The 13905-nt window shown below is 39.5% G+C and overlaps 1 protein-coding gene across 1 annotated transcript in view; it reads left to right on the plus strand.

Moving 5' to 3' along the window:
- The first annotated feature begins 5319 nt into the window (after positions 1-5319).
- eys (eyes shut homolog) overlaps positions 5320-13905 on the plus strand; it is a 370767-nt gene continuing 362181 nt past the window's right edge. Inside the window, exon 1 of the mRNA XM_054750130.2 lies at positions 5320-5521. The gene's annotated coding sequence lies outside the window, so the exon portion shown is untranslated. The remainder of the gene's footprint in view (positions 5522-13905) is intronic.

Here is a 13905-nt window from a genome sequence, read left to right on the forward strand (position 1 = left end):
GCCCACAAGTGAGCTATGTTCTCTGTTCTGGATTTTTGGATTTTGGCTCCCTGCCTTTTTGGATTCATCTTTGTTCATCCTACAATAAAAGGATTTTTACTTTATATCCACTCCTGCCTCGTGTCATCCTGGGTTACTGCTCCTGCCTCGTGTCATCCTGGGTTACTGCATTTTGGGTCCAAAACATCCTCGCAACGTGACAGTTTCTCACTCGTGGTAAGATCAGGTCGTTAATGTTATGACGGAGGTTAAAACCAGGTGGAAGGCTGAGCGGGACAGCGCAGTACTATAATAATGATAATGATCTAACTTTAGTGGATGTAAGATGAACCTTTGTCTTCATTTTAGTTGGCAGAGGTTTGCACCCTGGAACTCTCCCATGGCCATTTTTGCCCCTTTGTCTCTTTATTGTTGAATCGTTAAACTCTGATCTTAACCTTAAGCTAGTGAAGCCTGCAGTGCTTTAGATGTTTTCCTTTATTGTTTTGGGACCTCCTTGATGATTACTCACTGGCCTAGTGGTATGAGTATCTTCCTTAGGAATGAGAGATGAGGGTTTAAGTCCTGGTCAGGCCAGACCAAAGACTTTAGAAATGGGACCCAATGCTTCCCTGCTTGACACTCAGCTTTAGAGAGGTGGATTGGGGGTTAAACCACCAAATAGTTCCTGAGTGCAGCTGCATCTGCACCTCACCGCTCCCCATGGGGATGGGTCACATGCAGAGATGTAATTTCCCCTGTGTGTGCTGATGACTTATAGGACTTTAACTGTGACAGTCACTTTTGGGATCACTGTTCAATGTGTTTGTCCATTTGTAGATACTGGCTCTCACTAAACACCAACTGGAGTCCAAAATCCTTACAGACTGATAGAAGTAAAATACTTTCTCATGTATTCTGACATTTCTTTATAACAAGGTATGATGTGTTGCTTTTGGGATCTTGCAGCATATTCTATGGATAGATTTGGATAGATTTTTCACTTTATTATGTAACGTCCAGCAATGGTCAATTTAGGTACTGTTTGACCATTCAACATCTGGTCAAAAAGGAGACACGAGACTGCACGTGTTCCCTTTAAATCAGCCTGCCTTCCTCACACCAGCTGGAGCTCAGAGCCTGCAGCTCTGACAGAGATAACTAAATCATAACATTGACATCCTGTTCTTTCCAAGGTCCCCCACAGAGCAACCCTTTCATCTAAACTCCTCGCTTCAAAGAAGAAAGAAGATTTTAAAAATTAAAATATGAATTTCTGAAGTTTACAAGCTAGATAATCATTAAATAAACGTTTGTTTATTGCTGCTTATAATAGTTGTAAAATAATGAAATGTTTCATTAATCTGTGCTTAATGATTGTTTTAGCATGTTTACTTGACAAGGTCATAACATTTGCACTCGCACAAGTACAAAGTAAAGTAAAGGTAAGTCCATGACGCATAATTAACCTTTTACCCAGATCAGAGCCTCCGGATCAAAGAAGGCGTGTGTCTCTGAGATTCTTGGTAACATCCAGACTTGTCAACTTTTGGTTGGCTACACAATCATAACATCATAACATTAAAACCAGATCACGCTGGTGATTCTTCAGTTCTAGAGAAGCTTCAGGCTGGCCACCTGAAGCAAAACCCTCTTTAACCCACCAAAGCTTTTGACACATCGTCAAAACTTTTTTTTCGTGCAAAACAAGCTGATTTGTTCAACTCCTAAAGAGTTATTCCTGAGACGCAAACTAGTTCCAACTGTCGTTACCTGGAGATGACTCTGGACTGACCTGGTCGGATCCAAAAGGGCGTCTCCACCTGGGTGCGTAGAACACAGTGAGATTGCATCTGGATGTGGTCTTTGATAACAATCAACCTCATAGCTTAACGCAAACCAAATTCTTTTACATCCAAAACTCAGCTCTCAGAGGTACGGAAGTTCTGACCAACACTGCGTTCACACATAGGTTCCAGACATCACCTTTAGTTCCATCCACTCACAGTAAATAATAGTTGACCAATGTGTCGTTTTAATTGTTTGTAAAAGAAATTCTTACTTTTATAAACATGACTGTTTCCTGAATCAAAACGAAGTGTGTACAATCCCCTAATAAATATAGACTCCTAGAATCTTCTGATTAAACACAATAAAGACCAGGCAAGGTGATGTTCTATATTTACATAGAGTATCACAGCTTATTGGTCACAAGTAGAGTTAATATGTATACTGAGCTAAAGTACCCAGTTTACCTAACCCTACAATTATATTAAATAATCTTTTGAAAATGGCATTTGGCTTTTACTCAGAATGTCTTTGGTATTGAAACATGTTAGCTGATCTAAAATATAAAGTATGAATAAAGTGAGAACACATTGATAAGACTGGAAAAAGGTATTTTTTATATTCAAAATAAAAATCAAATCGACGCATTCATGTCTTGCTGCACAATGAGACTCGGAGTGATGATTGTAGTTTGCAGAGCTATGTGGATAAATGCTGGCTTTTCTTTGTGATGCATTCTAATAAAAGGCACTGAAGGTCAATATTTCTGTGTATAATGAAGCTACCTTAAGCTGCAGGAAATATGGCCAATGCTATACGCAAAAGGGCAGCTCGTTAATCTAGTCACAGTGAGGGTGGAAGCCAAAGCTGAGATCTTAAGTGTCTTTTACCAAGATGAGCTTATGAGATAGAATATGTCAGCTCTTAAGGTCAAGCAGGTGCTTCACACTGATGTATTTTGATAAGAACAGTCATTTTACAAATCCTCCTGAAATTATTCGAAACTGTCTCCTGACAAGATGATTCGCACGGCCCCTTTAGGGCGAAAGGGAAGCTTGTGGGGTCCCGCGTGAGTGAGACACACAAAGCACAGAGCAAATCAGTCGTTTAAATATCGTGCAAATGCGGTTGTGAATGGATGAAGAAGAAAAGTAAGGTGTACCAGATTCTAGTGACCTTTAGAAGAGCATCTTACTCTGCCTCTTACCTGGAGGAGCTTAAAAGTGGGTCAAAGGATCCTTTATGTCCTTTGGACCTGTGCCCATAAACACACACACACACGCACATACACGAGCATGCGCACGCACACACACACACACACACACACACACACACACACACACACATTTTTCTTCAGGAAAATGAATGCATAGCTTTAGTAACTGAGCTTCACGAGCTCAGACAAAAAAAAAAGAAATCTTTGACCTGTGTCACCTTCTAGGATGATGCTATGGCTGAAACCTTGATTCCCCTCCAAATAATGATGGAAGATGTCTCTCTGAATGACTTTATAGGAACACCGGAACATTCTCTGTGTGAGCGGGATGCTTGTGAATGGACCCTGGATGGCTTGAGGAATCTGGGCTGGGAATGCTAATGACCAACACTCTTCTCCCCTTCAGTAGCCACTACAGCAATGCCCTGGAGCAAGGCACTTAACCCCTTGCTCGTATTGTTTTTCAGCAACCACCAGCACAAGACTGATTGCGGTGCAGCTCCCTGGTGTGAGCATGGCTGTATGGTGAATGGGATGTAGGTCATCGCAAAATACATCGTAAACAAGCTGTCAAAATATTCCCCGAGCAAATAAGACATTAAAGGTAATATAAATACAATGGGAAAAAAAGATGCACTCCCTGCTGCCTCAGCGTGGATGTGTGTTTTTGTGTGTGTGTGTGTGTGCATTCAAACGGGGAGGATACAAAAATTAAGTGAACTGTGAAACGATAGCAAGACAGAAGTATTTCCGTTTGCCTGTGGGAATCCAACTGTGATGAGAAGTTCAGGAGTTTACCAAAGACCAAACAGTCCACCTGAAAATCTCACCAGAAATAGTTTTACTAGATGAACTCTATTTGACTCTATTTTTAATGGCGTTAAATTCAGCGTCACAACTAACAGCCAACAGCCTTTATCTTAATGAACTGGAGACACTTGAGAATTTTGACAGACTGAGATCCTAAAGCTCTTTTGCTAAATAAACGTCTCACCGTGAAAAACGGCACACAAGGAAGCTAAAAATAAATTAATTCATAGAAAGATATTTCTACAAAGACCCAGTTGGATTTCTAATAGATTTAATGAAACATAACCAAAGATGAACAGATGACACATTTGCTGTAGTCACTATATATAGATATATACAATCTATCTATCTATCTATCTATCTATCTACCTATCTATCTATCTATCTATCTATCTATCTATCTATCTATCTATCTATCTATCTATCTATCTATCTATCTATCTATCTATCTATCTATCTATCTATCTATCTATCTATCTATCTATCTCTATCTATCTATCTATCTATCTATCTATCTATCTATCTATCTATCTCTATCTATCTATCTATCTATCTATCTCTATCTATCTATCTATCTATCTATCTATCTATCTATCTATCTATCTATCTATCTATCTATCTATCTCTATCTATCTATCTATCTCTATCTATCTATCTCTATCTCTATCTATCTATCTCTATCTATCTATCTATCTATCTATCTATCTATCTATCTATCTATCTATCTATCTATCTATCTATCTATCTATCTATCTCTATCTATCTATCTATCTATCTATCTATCTATCTATCTATCTATCTATCATCTATCTATCTATCTATCTATCTATCTATCTATCTATCTATCATCTATCTATCTATCTATCTATCTATCTATCTATCTATCTCTATCTATCTATCTATCTATCTATCTATCTATCTATCTATCTATCTCTATCTATCTATCTATCTATCTATCTATCTATCTATCTATCTATCTATCTATCTCTATCTATCTATCTATCTATCTATCTATCTATCTATCTATCTATCTATCTATCTATCATCTATCTATCTATCTATCTATCTATCATCTATCTATCTATCTATCTATCTATCTATCTATCTATCTATCTATCTATCTATCTATCTATCTATCTATCTATCTATCTCTATCTCTATCTATCTATCTATCTCTATCTATCTATCTCTATCTCTATCTATCTATCTATCTATCTATCTATCTATCTCTATCTATCTATCTATCTATCTATCTATCTATCTATCTATCTATCTATCTATCTATCTATCTATCTATCTATCTATCTATCTATCTATCTATCTATCTATCTATCTATCTATCTATCTATCTATCTATCTATCTATCTTCGCAGGTAAATGACAATGCTTGTCATTTACTGGAAGAGGTTGAGTTGTTTACACAAGATAATGACTTGGTTTGGCTAATGAACATTTAGTTAAGCCTGATTAAATGATCAATCAGCCACGCTGTGGCCCGGCCCCGCCCCTCCAGCCTCAGAGGACAGTCTCCTCTGCAGGCAGCGTGCGCGCCACACACACTCAGCGTCACGTTCGCTTGGCAACTCTCCGGTGTGTATGTGTGTGTGCGCGCGCGCCCAGAGCGAGATTATTCCCCGCGGCGAGGTAAACTATAAAGAATAACAAAAGCTTTCAAAGATGATGTTCCAAGCCGTCTCCGGTGGTCGGAGTATTTCGTCAGCGTGAACGGTGAGAGCGACGCCATGAAACATACATGTTTAATTAACTTTAACCATGGCGCTGACTGCGCAGTCTCATTTACAGCAGATGGTTCATGTGTGTGCACTGCTAGTCAGATTATCCCTCTGCATAAATCCTGGTGACTCAGACCTGTCGGTTGAGTTTAATGTCGTTGTTTTTTTTAGCTGCAGGCCTCCCAGAGCCTTGATTGGGATTGTATTATTAATTATAAGACTTTATGGTGAGTTTTAATCAGCCTAAACGCAACTGAAAGCGTCACAAGTTTTAGCTGTGTTGTCGAAACGCGTTTCCCGTTGAAAACGATGCCCCTAACTGTCAAATGTAAACTAATTTCCAGGCTTCTGGGCGCGTGCCCCCTGAGTGCAATGTGTAGATTTTGTTGTAAAAAAAATCCCCAAGTCTTTCACGGAGAAATTAGATAAGTTTTAATATGAGCATCACTAATTTAAATTTGCAAGATACTGCAAAAAAGTTAAGACCTATTGGAAACAACTATACTGAAGGAGGAAACCAGTGGGAGACATTTTGTAGACTTTAAGCTTGGCCTAAACTTTGAAGGCATTAAAATTCACAATTATGAGTAAGAGACATCTCCAAAAAGTTCTCAGTGTTTTTATTTTGTTTGTTCATTCGGACAGAGGAAACCACTATGATCATTGTCAGCTCTAAATCAGACAGGTTAACTTAGTGTAGTTTGGAATGATGCATTCAGGCTGTTTATAGGGCAACATTAAAAAGGAATGCTACATCTTATATTTCCCAATTTTATTTTTACTCGTTGGGACTAAATTATAAGAATCTATCATAAAATATTGCCGCCTCTATACACATTTAACAGAACCATACTGAACCCCTGATTAGATATTGGAGAGAAATAATCCAAAATAAATGTAATTTTGTTAGATCCTTGTGAGATCTGCCTCAGAAAACTAATAATAATTTTAAAAAAAGTTATGTGCGTGTTGGCAAGCATGTTTAAAGCAATGTTTGATATTGAGATGGTGATGTCAAAATGAAACTTAAAAATACTATTAGTGAAAATAAGGTAGGTAGGTGGGAGGGAAGAAATGGGTTTTGGTGGATGGGTGATATTCTTGGTGATTTTAAAGCAACACTAAATAAGTTTCCCGCTTCTCTCCTACTTGTTCAGATCACTGGCAAATTTCTTTTCTTTCCTCTTGTTAGTGACTGTTAACGAACTGATAAAGCTAACTGCTAGCTAGGAATGTACATAGTTAACTGGTTAATTGCCATTAATGTTGTAACCGGTAAGAAAGGTTTTGACCAGTTTTCTCTCCTACTTGTTCAGATCACTGGCAAATTTCTTTTCTTTCCTCTTGTTAGTGACTGTTAACGAACTGATAAAGCTAACTGCTAGCTAGGAATGTACATAGTTAACTGGTTAATTGCCATTAATGTTGTAACCGGTAAGAAAGGTTTTGACCAGTTAACTTCAAGTCCTTCTGCTGCACTTGTGGGTAATAAATTTTGTGCTACTATAGGGCGCAAGAGCGCCGCTATCAAAGTATGTTTACTTGGCAACCACAGAAGAAGAAATGAGCTTGTCACATGACCAAACAAATTTGCTCAAACATGAAGCGGTTAGCAAAGAGCACAGCGTGGGAGCGGTTTATTCTTAGTTATTTCATTCTTGAAACACAATAAGCCTCACATCAAAGCGCTGAGCCTGGCAGAACATGGTGCAGCAAACTGAACTAATGGCGAGTAAACCGCTAACAGCCGTGAAGCAGTCAGCGAGCTCCAGCTATTGAATCTACCCATGCCACAAAATTGTTAAGTGTGGTTTTTGGACAGCAGAGGACTACAGAGTGCTGTCCAATGTGAAGTTGGTCCCTTTTCTTCCTCAAGAATCACTGAAATCACATTAAAAGCAAGAGCTTAAAGTGTTCAAATTAATTAGTGTTGCCATCAGTAAACAGGATGTTACTTGCAGCAATGGACCAACAAACAGATTTCTAATTTTATTTGGCTCTTTTACTAAAATGTAAATGCTTTCAATAACAGAGATTAAGGAGAAAATAGAAAATGGTGGAGAAACTGTTTAGGCCAAGGAACTCTTGTCTTGAGGGGTGCTTTATGTAGCAATTAATACATATTATGATCAGTAAGATGTGATATTCCATACAAATATGAAACATCAATCTGATCGACCTTTGAGTTCTTTGTTTATTCAGGGACCATAAACACACTTCGTATTAATTCAGACAGGGTCAGTATATAGTTTATAAAATGAATTTAATTCTTTTTCCTAAACCAATGATACATGACAAGATATGAATAAGGAGATGTGGTGTGGTGGATGTGAGGTGTTGGAATGGAAGCTAGATGTTGTAGCAACCGTTCTTTGTATCTGAGAGAAAATGTGAAATCTGGGCTGTGAGAGAATTAGTTTTTTTTTTAAACTAGAGAGTTAGTTATTGATTAAAAAAAACTCATCAGACACCAGTATGCAGGCTTACGATACCATTGGATGAGTTGCTCCCGGCAGTCCGGAGGTTTGCGGTCAGAGTGGTGATGTCACCAGACGTCGAAACCACAATACTCAGAGATTAGTCGCTTCCTCTGAGTTCAGCTTCCCCGGCTATGAGATGCAACCCGGGGTCTGCAGGTTAGGTGTCCAAGGTGGATGTCTGAGAGTTGAAGTAGGTCTGAAAAGAGCTGTTGTGTCAGTAATCACTTGCAGCTTCGCAGAAAGGTTTTGACTTAAGGTCAAAGGAGTTTGTTTCAAAAGATGCTTCTTTACCGATTTGGCCAAATAGGGGTCCGCTGGAAATTGAATTACTCAGGAAGCAATTATTTTTTATTAAACTACTTTGTTATGATTTCTGGCCAAGTTTGGCAAATCAGAATTTGACACGTTTGAGTATTTACCAACATCCCTCAAAAAGCCACGTCTTCAGATACAAAAATGTTTTTAACCTTAATATGTACCTTATTGTAATGTGTGAGTGTAAGCAATGATTAACTTGTTAAATCAAACGTATACTGATTTGTGATATAAATGGATCATTGTAAGAACAATATTCATTTCAAATTAGTCGATTTAAGCACAGATTACTCAAACATTTCATTTAAACATCTTGTTCATTCATCGCATATGATTATTGTAAGCTTATGAGTTGTAAAAGTCATGGAGTCCTCCCTTATTCAGAGTGAAGAATGTTGACGTCTGGCATTCATGCAGAGCGTGTAGGACCGTGGGAGAGAACGTTTGTCTGGATGTTTTGTCTTCTGTATGTAAACACGTGCTGAGCAGAACCTTCTGGATTTAGAAGGCCAAATAGAAAGTGGATTTATGCTGTAGATGAAAAGTCACTATGTTGTAGGGCTGGGGGTAAACGATTATTTTTAAAACGATTATTCTGACGATTATTTTATCGAATAGTCGACTATTCTAATGACTATTTAGAAAATTAATCTAATGATTATTTTTCTATTGCACAATTAACAAAAACCAGAAAATCTCAAATACATTCCTCAAAAAAATTGATAAATTCTTACTGTAAGAGAATAAACACTACAGGCCTTCCATTTTGTATAACACTGCGTTTATTGTGTTGCGGTTGGTTATGTTCTGGTGACGTGTAGAACTTGGGAGTGCAGGCTGCTGCCTGAGAGGTGGTAGAAGATGGAGTGTCTCCATGCTGCTTTGTTTTGGTCACTTATGTGCGTGAGGCGAGTGGTCTTACGGGTTAAACCAAACTCAAGGTGATATTTTAAACTAAACCGAAAACCCACAACACTCTAAATGTAATAAAAAGGGAGATCTACACCACAAAAAAGATTAACTCTAAACCAAAACGTAACAGCTTATCCCAACGCAAGAAGCTGTTAGCGAAGATGCTAACAGTAGCTTTACCAACATTAAGTTCAAGTTACCAAGTTTAAATAAACCAAAAACACCCAGCAGCAAACAGACCAGCACGGAGGAGAGACTGCTACCACCAAAACAGCTCTCCTCATGTCTGAAAGAAGCTCCTTAATGAAGGGAGAAGCGCTCCCGGTGATTTTCTACATCTGCGATAGACACGAAGCAGCGCATCTGACCCCGGAAGTTGTTGTCCGTTGCCGGGAGACGAAGGGGCAAAACAGGAAAATAATCTAGTAGTGGACGGACGTTGTTCCGGGTCTTCGGTATTTGGCGGAGATGTTAGTGAAGGCGGAGAAGAGGGCGAACTACAGGAAAAACAGGCAGATTCCTCCTCTATTTACAAACTCCTGGGGATGCAACAAGTGGGCGCGGTGCGTCGACTTCCGGATCTGACGTCGACAAAGTTTTAGAATCGAGCCGTCGACTTCGTCGAGGCTTCGCTACAGCCCTACTATGTTGGTCAATACATAGGTGAAAATTCACCCTTTTGGACGTTACATTTATAAATAAAGTTTTACTCACTTATAGGGATGTGTATTCGTGAAATTATGGCAATACAATACGTGTCACGATGTAGGGGAGACGATACAATATCGCACGATATATTGCGATACCTTCAGCCAGACGTTACTAGCAATTTAGACTGAATTTATTGTAGGAAAATTCAATAAACGGTCCAAATTGATAAATGTTTCACATGAGGTATCTGAACCATAATGGAGGGATTTCAGAGGTGGAAACAAAACTCATTGCACACTGCTACCAACTAGTGGCCGGCATTTGAATTGCACCAAAAGAAAAGAAAATACACAAATGTTTGCATGTAAATTCTTCCAAAAATTGGATACATGGCTTTTAAATATCGATATAATATTGCAGGAAAAATATCACAATATATCGCCATATGGATATTTTCTTACATCCCTACTCACTCACCAATGTACTTAAAAATCAATGCATTACTTGTCAAACACGCTTATTAGTAGAAACTTTGAGCTGGTGTGAATCTTAATGAGATTTCTGAATTAGTAGGGCAGCCTCTTCTCGCAAGGTGATCAATAATCAAACACTTTAACTCACATAATCACAGATGCTAATGGAGCTGAACCGTCGGGCATGTTTTGGATTACAGGTAAATTGTTTTACTGATGTCAGACTTGATTTGTAGATTTAATCATCATACTCTGATTTACTAAGTTGCTGTTATTCCACCTCTACTTTTTTAACAAGTTGGGATATTTAACCATTGAAATATTCTATTCTAACTTTAAAGTGAACTCCGGCTATGAGGACGTGTATGCCCTAATAAGCCACAAGTTTTCTGTTGCACCAAACTATGTTGTTAGAAACGCACAAAATGTTGCTGTTTATTTAGAAATCCATATTATTTAGTACATTTTTTGATGTACGTAGGACATCATGTTTTCTGCACGCAATGCACTCTGGGAGCGATGAAGCATATTGGTTGTGTTTGGAAGAATAGCTGTTGACGCTAGTGTTTGTTTACGCGCTCACCGCATTAATAATTAAGTAAAATGCCGCATTGTGTTGATTTTGGATGTAATTTCCAGTCAAAGGGCAACAAGGGGAGTGATATGAGTTTACACAGCTTTCCCACTGGCAAGAAGAGGAGAAAGCAGTGGGAAGATAACTTCCCAAAGATCCGCAGCTGTGTTCCCAACATTTTTTCCTGATGCGTTTGAGGCTAATAGTCGACCACAACTACTTAAAGAGCTCACCAGAGTGGCTGGGTATAAGAGAAGGCGGAAACTGAATGCTTTACCAACCATTTTCCCACACAAGGAGCCTAAACACCCTCGGAGAGACAAGAGACGCTGGACGCTCTCCTGAGCTGACAACCCGCTCCTTCAGCTGCCGCTTCTGTCACATTGGGCGGAACCATCGGACAGGCCAGTCGTCACAGATGAAGCTGAACATTCACCTCTCCCGTCAGTAAAACGAGCAGTAATTGTAGCAATACAGTGTTCTCCAAATATATAATATCTGCAAAAATGATGAAAGTGGTTTTACTGAATATCCTAATCCTCTATAAAGCACACAACAGCTCTGGATGCTAATATTCTCCAAAATCATTCATAATTGAATAAGTTTGATCGCACGATAGTTTACCGTTAACTTCTGCTGGCAAAAATGTGAGCACTCTCCCTCTCCGTTACCATGGAGACGCATTTTTCACACACGCACCACCAGTTTTGTCCTGCACTCACTTCATCCCACCCTTCTTGCTCTCCATTTTGACGCTCGTTTTGTGAAAGATGGTCAGTGATGTCATCATTAATGTTTCACTCTGGTTCAAATTGAAAAGGCTGAACAGATGACATGATGTTGCTGAACAGTCCCTACAGGGTCCCATAGCTGGCCAATGCAACTGAGGTACGACCATGTGACGTCACTACCCAGAGTGCAGTGCGACGCTAACAATGGCGACCTACGACTTAAACAATTTTAAAATTTTTTAATAAAAATGAAGACGTTAACTCATTCACTGCCAGCCATTGCCTGATTGGTAAAGCCCTTCGCTGCCAGCGTTTCTCAGCGTTTTTACAGTTTTTTTGAGTCACAGAATGTTGCGCGTAGGGCTGCACAAGATATTGAAAAATTATCGTCATCACGGTAACAGGACGTGCGATAGGCCCATCGCAAAACACGGCAAAAACAGTGATAAATGTTTGGTTCAAACATTTCTATCCGTGTCATACATCAGCTTATTGTAAACCAGCTGTGTTTTTTACGCAGATGTATTATTTGACCAATCAAATGTAGTCCTTCTGATATGTGGCCAATCAGATGGTTCCGTACACATAATACACCCGCCCCTACATAGACCCTTTTGGAAAGCAACACCCGAACAGAGTTTGCGGCGCTGTTCCCTTGTTCGTCATGCTGGCTCGAAGCAACGAACGCACTTTGTGCTGATGTTTCTGGATTCAGCGCTGCTTTCAAACGTGAACGTAACTCCGCTCGGTGTCGTTAATCAATTTTACCGGGCTGACTCCAACACGTGCCGGTGAACCAACCCACCTTCATGTCGCTAGTGTTCCACCGGGTGGTGATGTTAGCCCCGTGCTCCGGTTAGCTTCCAGCTAAAAGGCTACAGCACTCTCCTCCCAGTCCCACCCTGCTAAAGAGGGCCTGGAAAAGTTCCCCCACACATCAAAGTGATTTTCCTTTATAACCTTGTTAATCAGGATAGTTGATTTGCTGCTGCACATAAACTGTCAGTCAGAAGCTCTGCTAGCCGGTTATCTTAAGAGGAGCTAGTTCAACTTGTTAGCTTGTTATGAGAATCAGTTGCAGTTTCATCATCTGAGCTGCTTTTTAAGATCTAGGTAAACTTGTTCAATTTGGGGTTAAAAACAAACGTTTTCACATATTTTCCATGTAGTTTTTTGCCAGTTCCTCTTCTGAAAGGTAGACAATTGTTTTTCTCTTTCCCTCAGAAAATCTTAATATTCTCCTAGTTTGGCCCAGCACAGTTCACTTCCCAATTACAGCAACAGCCTTATATCATAACCACATAAGTAGAGAAAATGCTCAGTAGCAATGAGAGAATTTGCTGTTGCATTTAAGTGATGTTAACTATTATTTAACATTTAAACTATTTATTCTAAAAACCCTGGTAAGGGATGATTTTCTGTATTTGGAGCATCAGAAAAAGTTTTATGGTGGAGGCGATGTTTTAAAGTCACTGAGAAACTGCATGCATGCAGTTTGTTGTTTTGCTGCTAATACAGTAGCAGGTGCAGCCACGTATTTTTGTTATAAAAATGTTATGTTGTAATGGGATTCATGCATTTGTTTTTGTTTGCTTTGAACCCAGAGCAGACGTCACACGCCAGACGACATCAACACTGCATACTTTAGTATTTGTTCATTTATCGTGAGTAATATCGATATCGCAATATTAAGCACTGTTATCGAATATCGCAGGTTTTCCTAATATCGTGCTGCCTTAGTTGCGCGCTAGGATGATGTTGATGCCAAATCAAAGCGGAGACTCACCTCTTACATCAGGAAGAATCCGCACGTTTCGAGTGTTATCTGTTCTTTCATAATCCGTTGTTGAATTGTGATCGGCAGAAGCTTTTCCGGTTCGCGCATCACTTTTTTTTACATCAGCAGCCCAAAACGATCTAACACATGGATTTTCTGCTTCCTGATCACGTGACGTGTGACGTATGCGGATGAAGATTGACTTGAGAGCTGAGATGTTTTTTCTCAAGGTGCGGGGGGCTCGTTCCGACGCTCACACAGTAAAAACATGCAAATAAAGTTAAAGTTAAAGTCCCATTAATTGTCACACAGACTGATGTGTGTGCAAAATTTGTTCTCCGTATTTGACCCATCCCCTGGGGGAGCGGTGAGCTGCAGACACAGCCGCGCTCAGGAACTATTTGGTGGTTTAACCCCCCAATCCAACCCCTTAATGCTGAGTGTCAAGCAGGGAGGCATTGGGTCC

Source organism: Nothobranchius furzeri, chromosome 12 (genome assembly GCF_043380555.1).
Source record: "Nothobranchius furzeri strain GRZ-AD chromosome 12, NfurGRZ-RIMD1, whole genome shotgun sequence".
Lineage (NCBI taxonomy): Eukaryota > Metazoa > Chordata > Actinopteri > Cyprinodontiformes > Nothobranchiidae > Nothobranchius > Nothobranchius furzeri.